Source organism: Dama dama, chromosome 5 (assembly GCF_033118175.1).
Source record: "Dama dama isolate Ldn47 chromosome 5, ASM3311817v1, whole genome shotgun sequence".
Classification (NCBI taxonomy): domain Eukaryota; kingdom Metazoa; phylum Chordata; class Mammalia; order Artiodactyla; family Cervidae; genus Dama; species Dama dama.
Window position 1 is genome coordinate 83,004,346 of NC_083685.1, and position 12,301 is coordinate 83,016,646.

The 12,301-nt window shown below is 35.7% G+C and overlaps 1 protein-coding gene and 1 pseudogene across 1 annotated transcript in view; one reads left to right on the forward strand and one right to left on the reverse strand.

Moving 5' to 3' along the window:
* Positions 1 to 12,301, forward strand: part of USP32 (ubiquitin specific peptidase 32) — a 192,641-nt gene that overhangs the window by 59,902 nt on the left and 120,438 nt on the right. The window lies entirely within an intron of this gene.
* On the reverse strand, positions 997 to 2,463 carry LOC133055878 (V-type proton ATPase subunit G 3-like; annotated as a pseudogene).

A 12,301-nucleotide genomic window follows, 5' to 3' on the forward strand; every position in this document is an offset into this window, starting at 1 on the left:
CTACTCCTGGTGAGAGTATGAAAATAATGTTTTGAGGCAATAGTCGTGTTTTAACACCAGTATCTTTATATAAGAAAAGCCACAAGCCAGAAAGATAAAGACCAATACAGTATACTAACGCATATATATGGAATTTAAAAAGATGGTAACGATAACCCTATATGCAAAACAGAGAAAGAGACACAGATGTACAGAACAGACTTTTGGACTCTGTGGGAGAAGGCGAGGGTGGGATGATCTGAGGGAATAGCATTGAAACAAGTAAACTATCAAGGGTGAGACAGATCACCAGCCCAGGTTGGATGCCTGAGACAAGTGCTCAGGGCTGGTGCACTGGGAAGACCCAGAGGGATGGGATGGGGAGGGAGGTGGGAGGGGGGATCGGGATGGGGAACACATGTAAATCCATGGCTGATTCATGTCAATGTATGGCAAAAACGACTACAATATTGTAAAGTAATTAGCCTCCAACTAATAAAAATAAATGAAAAGACAAACAACAATAAATAAATAAAAGAAAGAAAAGCCACAGAACCCCTATAAGCTGCCAATTGTGGATGGAGAAAGAACTTTATTCCCTAGTTAATTAGAGTTTTTCTTTACAGTAGTAGTAATAACATGGCAAGGAAAGGTAGTTTTGGCATCTTTGTGCAGAAGGATGCTGAAACCACAGTCCTCTTTGAACATTGAATCTTTTTCAAATTAGAGGAAAATGCACATTTTAAGCAAAAACAATCACAGACCCTGGAGTGTTTTTAGCATAGTGATCAACATGTGCAAACAAGCAACTGATTAGTAGTATATTTTTCCATTAGTATTGGTAAATTTATGCAATATGTATTCATATTGCATTTAGATGCCCCTTGGGACTAGAGACATGCATTTACTAGACAGTCTGGGTTTAGGGGGACTACCCATAGAATACTGATTTGTGATTTTTTTGGTTTGTTTTCATGTTTGTTGATCTGTATTATTGATTACATTTCTTTATGTTGGATTTACTAGCATCATGGGTAACAACTTTCTTGACAACTCTAGTCGTTGACTGTTATCTTTTGATGCTATTGATCATTGACTATTATAAAATACTAAATAAAGTAGTTTATCAACCAGAGAAAAGCAACTGATGTTTTCATTTGTTAGAATAAATCCTAATCTTGACCTTACAGCTAACAGGAGAAAACTAAGCAGGCTACTGATGTAAAATCTTTCCTTGGAACTAGAATCTGTAAAATATCCACTGGTCTTTATCTTAACTGCGTCACTTAAAAAAAAAATTTATTTGGTTGTGTTGGTTGTGGCATGTGGAACCTTTGATATTTGTTGTGGCATGCAGACTCTAAGTTGTGACATGTAGGATCTAGTTCCTCTCCCAGGGATTGAACTTGGTCGCTCTGCATTGGGAGGTGGAGTCTTAGCCCCTGGACCACCAAGGAAGTCCAACTGAATCACTTTTGTTCATAGTGTAATATTCGTGCTAGTTCTTAAATTTTATTTTTTAAAAATAATTTCTCTTTGTATGACTGGTCAAAAAAGATTCCTAAGGCTCTGTTAGAGGAAGATAGTGAGAGAATATATCACTCCCTTCTTGTAAAATTATATATAGACTTTTTAAAAAAGTACATTATTGTCTTGATGGTACTTAACTGCCAAGTTTTATCCTAGAGCAATTTTTTCCCTTGTCTGTAGATACCACTTATTGAACAATGGGGTGCACATTTAGTTGGCAGTTCTGTAGTTCGCATGGATTTCTGGTTTCACATCAGACGATGCTTAAAAGCTTGTTGATCACACTTTCCATGGACTTGTTGTAGCTTGCATTCAGTTCTTTTCTCTTCTTCAGTGTTTCCACTTCTGTTTCTCCTGACGTGTGTTTCTGTCGAAACTGCTGATTTTGCATTCTATACTGGTTAGTAGCTGCTGTCTCGTCTTACTTGGCTTGGTGCAATCATCTTGGTTTTTCTCTTCTTGACTTCCTTGAGTTTGTCCTTGTCCCTTTTCTCTGCCTGGAGGAGCTGCTGGATTCCCTGTGACTGGCTGGTCATGGTGGCAGCTTCAAGTCAAGCAGCTTCTGTGACTCTGGGAAGTGATGGATCTATTCATCCTTAGAGAAATCACTGCACAGCTCACACTGTTGTGTCAACAGTGAGTTCTGAGCGTAGCTGCCTGTTACAAATGGCCTGACAGAGTGGGCTATCCTAGAGGAGTTTTTCAACAGTTTTATAAACTGTTGAAAAACAAAGTTTATAGTAGAAGAGCTGACATGTCATTAAGCATAATGGGACTAGGGAACTCCTTGTATAAAACATTGTGTCAAATACATTACATAAATTATGAATGTTCTAAGTGGTATGCCAGATTTCAAAGAAGTTACTTATTTACGTTGGTACTAAAAATTACTCTTATAGAAAATAACTTATGCATAATCACTTATTTTAAATCCTGGGTATATTAAGTGAGCTACTGACATGACGAGTGAAGCAGATACAGAAAATAATTGGAATCTTTTTCAAGTCAGTCTTGATAAGACACTTCTATCCAATAGCATATTCCTTAATTGGTATTATAAGGTAAAATAAGGTTGATTTAATGGATAGTTGAGAGTGTTAAAAACCTGCCTAAATTTAGCTGATAAAATTCAGCCAAGTTTGACAATAGAAGCTGGAAAGTTTTTATAAAATGAATTCTAAATGGGGGGAAAAATAACAACCCAAGTTTTCTAAACTTGGGTGAATGTAGAAGGAAAGCATAGTCATTGTTATCTTTTTCCCCCTTTCTGCTTGCCCATGGAATAAATACAGCTGTAATTTATTGAGTGCCTACCTAATAAATTTCTGTTTGTAACAGAAATGGAATGGTTTTATGTTTGCCTTGTATATGGTAGTTATTATCTTTTAGACTATCATCTTTGAGTAGTATGAGTTATTATTTTCTGTATTTAGATTAAAGTGTAAGGAGAAGGATTATAAAATACAGTTGAACTTTCTATAATTCCATATTTTTGTCATTAAGTGGTAAATATGAGTATCCTTTTTTTTTGAGTATCCTTTCTTAATGTACTTCTAAATGTAATTTCTTGATGCTTTATATTTTATGAGTAGCTGCCTGAAAATATGAAGAGAAAAGAATTTGTGTTCAGAGTCATTTATGCTTATAGCTTTAAGGTATACTTTTTTGTGCCTGGGTCTCTCTCAAGTCATAGGACCATCCTGAAGCACCTTTCTGAGAATCTGAGGTGTTGTCCCAAATACTCTATTATAAAAAACGATGGACATAATTGTTAACTGTGTAATGGTTAACTTTTTCATACTATATTTATGTTGTGATTTTGAATACAAATATATACAATACATATGTTGTAGTTTCAAAAATATAAAACACTTTATAGTCATCAAAAATTGTGCTTTTTAGGGTTAACCTTGCAATTAAGGAACATTTCACTCAATTTTGAGACTTTCAAGGGTGTATTCTCAGGAAATAAACGGCCTGAAGAAACAACAGTGTATCCTCCTATATTCACACAAACTAATACAGGATAGCGAATTATTTATTGAAAAATGTTTATGTATGATGGCTTAAAAGGAAGTCCTTCTATAGTCCATCCTTTTGTTTAGTGTTGTTTTTAGTAAGAGTCTCATTTATTCCCATTATTTAAAATAGTTATTTGTTGTAAAATGATTTTTTGTGAATGTATAAAAGGTTTTTGAAATGAATTCAAAATAATAGTGCATAATAAATGAGTTACAATACATACACTAGTATGTTATCCCTGTATTTTCTCCCATATTAGTTACCTTTTCTCAGCAATGTACATTTAATAACTAATTCATGGGAATATATTTTAAATAAGTCTCGTCCTATATTTTTAGCTGCTAAAGCTAAATTATTGAAGTCTTTAATTTATTCTTACTCTTCCTGAGAGTTTGATACTAGTAAAATATATTTCTTCATTAGGCAGTCTTTGACATTCATTCTGCTCATTATACATGTAGTATGATGTTTTTTCCGAGAGTATTCTTTTTTGTTTAGACTATTCCTTTTTTAAAAAAATTATTTATTTATTTTTGATTGCACCGAGTCTTTTTGCTGGGTGTGGACTTTCTCTAGTTGTGGCCAGCTGGAGCTGCTCTTGGTTGTGGTGCACGGGCTTCTCATTGGGGTGGCTTTCCTTGTCACAGAGCACAGGCTGTAGGTGCGTGGGCCTCGGTAGCGGTGCAGGCGGGCTCCGTAGTTGTGGCTTACGGGCTCTAGGGCACGTGGGCTTCAGTGTTGTGGCACAGGGGCTTAGTTACTCAGCGGCATGTGGACTCTTCCTGGACCAGGGATCAAATCTGTGTCCCCTTGCATTGGCAGGCAGATGATTATCCACTGCACCACCAGGAAAGTCCACAAGGAATTTTTTTTAACTACTTTGTAAAATTATATTCAATGACTTAGCAGTAAAAAGGAAGATTATTGTACACTAAACAGTATGAGTGAATCTCACAATAATTATGCTAAATGAAAACATAATTGGTAAAAATAGAGCATGTGCTATGATTCCATTCATATAAAATTCTTTAAAATACAGAGTCTGTCATGAAATGACGCTTACCTAGAGACTGGGTACTGATGCTGGTGCAGGAGGAAGGAGAGGGAAGGATAATTCCTCAGGGATAAGAAACTTCTGAGGTGATAGAAATGTTTGAAACTTTTCTTGATTGTGGTGATTTCAATGATATGGCATGACATATGACAAAACAGATAAATTGTAAACATAGAATATGTGAGGGTAATTGTACTTCAGTTATTCCTCAGAAACTTTGTAAAACATTTGATTGGATGTATTTTTTGAGCTTTTCAGGAAGAATACTTAATCTACTTGGAAAAGTGAGCCAGAAATATAAAAATTGATTATTGACAGATGTATGATTTCCTTTTCAGTCTTTGTTAGGATAGTTGGGTTTTAGTTCTAACTTTATTATTTACTTTATGATCTTTTACTAGTCACTTAAGTTCTGAGGCAAAAGAACCTCTAAACCTTTCATCAGAATCATTGTAGGAATTTATAGGTTTATGACCAGCTTGACTGTAATTAGAAGAGTTTGAAAAAAAAAAAAGAAGAGTTTGAAGTGCAGTTAAATTGTGATGTTCTTCTGTTGAGTTTGAGATCTGCCTGAATTGGAACAGAGAAGGTTGTGAGTTAGGTTAGTCTGGGAAAGCTGGAGCAGTGAAAGGAAGGAATTCCCAATGATAAATTTGGAGTTCTACCTTTTTCTCCTAATTTAAAGTCATGGGTTAAATTAAACTTTTAGAAAACAAAAGTTACAGCAAGGCAATTCTAGAATGAGATCATTGATCATAAAAGGTCTAGGATAATTAGCTTCTAAGAAAAGTATGGATAATAACGTAGGTAAGGACAGACAGGGGGAGCCAGTGTAAAGACAAAGATCCAATGTTACCATCGTGGATCAAGATGTGGAACAGCAAAGAAGAAAGCTAGCCAAAAAGTCTCTCTAGACAGAATTCAGGAATACTAACTCCAGGGAGAACAATTTTCACTTGAAACTTAGTAGTTAATTTGTAGCATATTAACAGGTTTCTTTCTTCAACCATCAGTGGGTTTACGGAAAATTCCATTTCTTCCTTCACATGGGAATAGATGAGTTATAAGGGACAAATATTTGCTTTAAAGGAAGCTAGTGAGTAGAAGGGGAGTTACAACCCAGAACTTCAAAGACAATATTTAATTATATTAAGTCAGGGCCAAGCTAATTGAGAGGGTATACCAATAATTTACCTCACTGATGTCTAGTGACGCTGTAGTTTATACTCTGAGTCTCTTTTGTAGTTGTGTATTTGAATAGACTTCAGTAGGCAAGATATCTTTAGAGATGAGAAAGGAGGGTATAAACTGAATCTCAGGACTTGCCATCCAGTGTGATGGAAGCAGGAATTTACTTAAGACAGAGGTAATATTCTGGTTTGTTTAAGTCATTCCTGGGAGTAGTTTATTGGTTTGACAGTCTGTGAGATATAAAATAAGTAAGGTACAGAGGCATTCTGGATGTTTTGTTTAGGCAAGGCTCCTTGGCTTTTGGACTTGAGGAAAAGAGAGAAGATAATGAACGTTCTATTCTCGATATTTGAAAAGAATATTTATTAGTAACTTATTTTCTGACTCTTACATAAGCATTTAATGGCATGGATTCATGGCTAGCATATAACAGTCAACAGTTTCGTGGGATATATATCTGACACAGGTCTGGGATAATTCTTAATATGAAAAATAATGGGTTGTAGGACAAATATTAATGAAATAAATATACCGGGAATATGGAGCAACTAACATGTTTTAATTTTTTCTGAAAATAATATTTAATGTTTTCTCTTTAAGAATTTCAAAATTTATTCTTTAACAATAAAATAAGTTGACAGGATAGTAATTTATATAAATAAAATTAATATCTGTATCTTAGACTATCCTGTGAAAATAACCAGACTTAAGTCACAAAACTTGGTTAAATATGTTTGGGGAGATAGGACTTACAAACTATTCTATATTCTGTGCATGAACTTTTCTTCTTTAGGATAATTTCAAGGAGAGAGGCATCTTACAGAATATCTCATACTGAGATCCAAGAATACCATGTGACTTACCACAAGTATTAAGTCTCAGCAGAATGAGAAAATTAACCATGATTTCAAATATGGACCTTAAATCAAGTGATAAGGGTAGATGGGCTGACATACTATCAATAAATAATAAACCACCTTCTCCCACCTAAAATCCACAGTGACTAAATACATTAATTTTTTCTTTTATGTAAAAGAATTTCAAAGGTAGGTATTCTAGGGCTTGAGTGGCAGCTGCCCTTTATCATTAGGGTTGTTATTGTTGTTTAGTTGCTAAGTTAATTTGGAAGTCAACTGTGAGTATTCATTGGAAGGACTGATGCTGAAGCTGAAGCTCCAATACTTTGGCTACCCATTGCAAACAGCAAACTCATTGGAAAAGACCCTGATGCTGGGAAAGATTGAAGGCAGAAGGAGAAGACTCTCTGCGGCCACATGGACTGTAGCCTGTCAGGCTCCTCTGTCCATGGGATTTCCCAGGCAAGAATACTGGAGTGCGTTGCTACTTCCTTCTCCGTGGCATCTTCCTGACCCACTGCCATCTCCTGCATGGCAGGCAGTCTTTCTACTGCTGAGCCACCAGGGAAAACTGTATTATTAGGGACCAAGGCCATATTTGATCAGAGTCTTTTTGGAAGTCCATCTGTTGATTTTCAGTTTTATCTCATTGGTTCTCCCCAGTTGCAAGAGATGCTAGAAAATGGATCTTAAAAAAAATTAGGGTTCTTTTACAAGAAAGAAAAGAAAATAGAATTATATAGATAACTAAGGTTTCTGCGATGTGCTGTATCATACAGGGTGTATTATGATCCAGGATAAGTAGCAACAGGAATATACTTAAATATATTGGACAGTTGAATATATTATTTAATAAAACTGCCTTTAAAAAAAAGTATGCAATAAATGTTTTTGTTATACTATTTATATTGAATGGTATAAATATGTATAGTGCTTTTCTGTTAATTATAGTGTATAGAGCATAGTATAGTGCTCTTCTGTTAATTGCTCTATACTTCATGTTTTATAATCCTATGAACTCTTATTTATGATCTGAATTATTTTTATCATAGTGATATATGCATATAGTTCAAGTGGAATCAGAGATTTAAAAACAAGAATCCTTGTTCCCACCTATTTAAATCTCATCATGGTTCCAGAAGCAACCACTTTCTAGTAATAGTTTCTTATATACATATTTCCATTTTCTAAATACTGTTCTTTACTGCTAAGTCTTTTTTTTTTTTCCTTTGTGACTCATTGTTTTTATTTTTTTAATTTTTTTATTTTTATTTATTATTATTTTTATTAGTTGGAGGCTAATTACTTTACAACATTTCAGTGGGTTTTGTCATACATTGATATGAATCAGCCATAGAGTTACACGTATTCCCCATCCCGATCCCCCCTCCCACCTCCCTCTCCACCCAATTCCTCTGGGTCTTCCCAGTGCACCAGGCCCGAGCACTTGTCTCATGCATCCCACCTGGGCTGGTGATCTGTTTCACCATAGATAGTATACATGCTGTTCTTTCGAAACATCCCACCCTCACATTCTCCCACAAAGTTCAAAAGTCTGTTCTGTACTTCTGTGTCTCTTTTTCTGTTTTGCATATAGGGTTGTTGTTACCATCTTTCTAAATTCCATATATATGTGTTAGTATGCTGTAATGTTCTTTATCTTTCTGGCTTACTTCACTCTGTATAATGGGCTCCAGTTTCATCCATCTCATTAGAACTGATTCAAATGAATTCTTTTTAACGGCTGAGTAATATTCCATGGTGTATATGTACCACAGCTTCCTTATCCATTCATCTGCTAATGGGCATCTAGGTTGCTTCCATGTCCTGGCTATTATAAACAGTGCTGCGATGAACATTGGGGTGCACGTGTCTCTTTCAGATCTGGTTTCCTCCGTGTGTATGCCCAGAAGTGGGATTGCTGGGTCATATGGCAGTTCTATTTCCAGTTTCTTAAGAAATCTCCACACTGTTCTCCATAGCGGCTGTACTAGTTTGCATTCCCACCAACAGTGTAAGAGGGTTCCCTTTTCTCCACACCCTCTCCAGCATTTATTGCTTGTAGACTTTTGGATAGCAGCCATCCTGACTGGCGTGTAATGGTACCTCATTGTAGTTTTGATTTGCATTTCTCTAATAATGAGTGATGTTGAGTACTGTTAACTCTTAATTTTAGATTTTATCCTTTGCTTTCCAATGATGGTGGTGGTTGTTCAGTTGCTCAGTCATGTCTGACTTTTTGTGACCCCATGGACTGCAGCATGTCAGGCTTCCCTGTCCTTCAGCATCTCCTAGAGTTTGCTCCAACTCATGTCCATTGAGTTGGTGATGCCATAGAGCTATCTCATCCTCTGTCGTCCCCTCCTCCTTCTGCCTTTCTTTCCCAGCATCAGGGTCTTTTCCAATGAGCTGGCTCTTCGAATCAGGTAGCCAAACTATTGGAGCTTCAGCTACAGCATCAGTCCTTCCAATGAATATTCAGAGTTGATTTCCTTTAGGATTGACTGGTTTGATCTCCTTGCAGTCCAGGGAACTCTCAAGAGTCATTTTCAACACCACAGTTCAAAGGCATCAATTCTTTGACACTCAGCCTTTTTTATTGCCCAGCTCTCACATCTGTACATGAGTACTGGAAAAACCATAGCTTTGACTATATGGACCTTTGTCAGCAAAGTAATGTCTCTGCTTTTTAACACGCTGTCTAGGTTTGTCATAGCTTTCTTCCAAGGAGCAAGTGTCTTTTAATTTCATGGCTGCAGACACCATCCACAGCGATTTTGGAACCCAAGAAAATAAAGTCTGTCACTGTTTCTGTTGTTTCCCTATCTGTTTGCCACGAAGTGATGGGGCCAGGTGCCATGATCTTTGTTTTTGGATGTTGAGTTTTAAGCTAGCTTTTTTACTCTCCTCTTTCACCTTCATCAAGGGGCTCTTTTATTCCTCTTTGCTTTCTGCCATAGGCGTGTTGTCATCTGCATATGTGGGGTTATTGATATTTCTCCCCACTCTGCCGGGTCTTAGTTGCAGCATGTGGGATCTAACTCCCTGATTCTCCTGGATCAAACCTGGGCCCCCTGCATTGGGAGTGCACAGGCTTAGCTATTGGACCACCAGGGAAGTTCCTTTCCAATGGTAGAAGATATTTAACATCCTTGCACACTCCATACCATGTCATCCCAATGCAATTGTATCATAATCTTTGATTAAATTGGTATTTGTTATTTATAGCATTATGACTATAAATATTCTCTGCAACATGTTGTAGTATTATTTAATTTTTTATTTCTTTGGTTTTTTTCCTGGAATTATAACAGTTTCCTTCTTTTTTTAAAAAAAATTGAGGTGTAGTTTATTTACCATGTTTTATAGTGTTCAACAGAGTAATTCACAATTTTTAAAGATTATGCTCCATTTATAGCTGCTGTAAAATATTGCTTATATTTTTATTTGCTTAGGTTTCGTACCTGTGGCTAAATCGTTCTACACCTTCCAACAGCTTTTTAGTTTAATTTTCTGTGAGATGGTGGTTAACTTTTTACACTGATCTTCTAAATGTATTTTTAGCTTAAGTATTTTCGTTGTGGTAGATACATATATGCATGTCATATCCATCTATTTATATCAGGCTGTCTTTGTTTCCTCTAATATTCCATGGATTTTTGTGCTTTTTGGACTTCTTTGTCCTAACCATGAATGAAAAAAAAATTGATGCAAGATTTGATTAGTGAGTTTTCCTTACTTGCTATTGAAGTAATGTGGGACATTGAGATAAAATATAGGAGGTGAATTGAGGGTGAATTTTAATCACATCATTTGCATGTTGTTAAATTACCATTAATGACAACAGTGGGAATATACTAGATATAAAATTCCATCTGTACAAAGCAGCTGACCTCAGAGGAAGGAGAAATCAGGCTTAAGAATTGTTTAATTTTATTTTTTTCCCCTCATGAAAGAAGCTGAAATATCCTTTAAAATCAGGTTAGTAGCATCTCATTTTTTGTTTTTTTCTAGATTCTGGCTAGAGTTTAGCTCTTCAAATAGTTTACAAATCTAAAAATCAGTTTATAATTTGTGCTGTTTGTAGAAATTAGTAGTAGGCAAAATAGTTTTATTTTATGTATGGGTGGCAAATTTAATAGTATTCTATCTTTGAAGAATAATTTTTTCATAAGTTTCCAAATGACAGAAGCAGTAAAGGTATTTTGACAGTTGTACAGAAAACTATACTGGCATATAATACCTTATGTTAAGATTCATCCTGAACTGTTTTTCCCATCTTTGCTTTTTCTTGTAGTTACATTTGATTTTCAGAAATTTCAGATTAGGAATCAAAAGACTTACAGGAGCAGTCTTCAGAAAAGTGTATTAAACCAACTTTGCTATGTATACCCCATCTTTGCTTTAAATGAAATAGTAGTATTTCTTTCCCAAGCAGCTTTTTCCTTCACAGTTTCCTAATTATTGAATCACAATATATGCTCTTTAATTCACCCATTTAAAGTATATAGTTAATGGTTTTTAGTTGGTTCACAGAATTGTGCAACCATCACCACAGTCAGTTTTATCACCCTAAAAGAAACCTTTTTTTCTCCATCCCCTCGTCTGCCAGCCCTAAGCTAATGAATATGCTAGATACTTTCCATCTCTATAGATTTACCTATTCTGGACATTTTGTATAAGTAGAATCACATCATATATGGTCTTTAGTGACTGACTTCTTTGACTTGGTGTCGATTTTGCAGCATGTATCACTTCTTCATTTCCTTTTATAGAATAATATTCTATTATATGGATATATCACATTTTGTTTATTTGTTAATCTATGGATGGGTATTTGAGTTATTTTCACTTTGGGGCTATTATAAATAATGATGCTATGAACATTCATGTGCATTTGTGTGAATGTATGTTTTCATTACTCTTGAGTATATACCGTGGATGGAATTTCTGTATCTTATGATAACTCTGTGTTTAACCTTTTGAAGAACTGCCAGATTGTTCTGCAAAGTCGCTGCACCATTTCACATAACTATCAACAGTGTGTGAGGGTCCAGTATTTCTCTACATCCTTGCCAACCTTGTTATTTGTTGTTTTAGTTGGTAAGTTGTGTCCAGATCTTTTTGCGACCCATTGGACTGTAGCCCGCCAGGCTCCTCTGTCCATGGGATTTCCCAGGCAAGAATACTGGAGTGGGTTGCTATTTCCTTTTCCAGGGAATCTTTGCAACCAAGGGTGGAACCTGTGTCTCTTGTGTCTGCTGCGTTGGCAGGTAGATTCTTTACCATTGAGCCACCTGGGAAGCCCAACTTTGTTATTAACTGTATTTGATTATAGTCATCCCAGTGTGTGTGAAGTAGTATGTCATTGTGGTTTTGATTTGCATTTTGTTGAATAGTGGTATCCTGAAATAGAGTTTTTATCTTCTTAAAGAAGAGTGTTTGAAAAGAGTAACTGTTCAGGTATCCTGACTAAATACATTAGTGGATCTAAAATGTATAGTAAAGATTTATACATTCTGTGGTATACATGTATGTGAGAGTTTGTATTTGGCTTAAATGGCTCAAGCCATTTCAGGGCACTGAAGAATTTGAGGTTTTCTGTATTTCATCAATAGATACTTTTGAAAAAACAGTGAACTTGTTTTGTACCTAGTAGTCACATTTT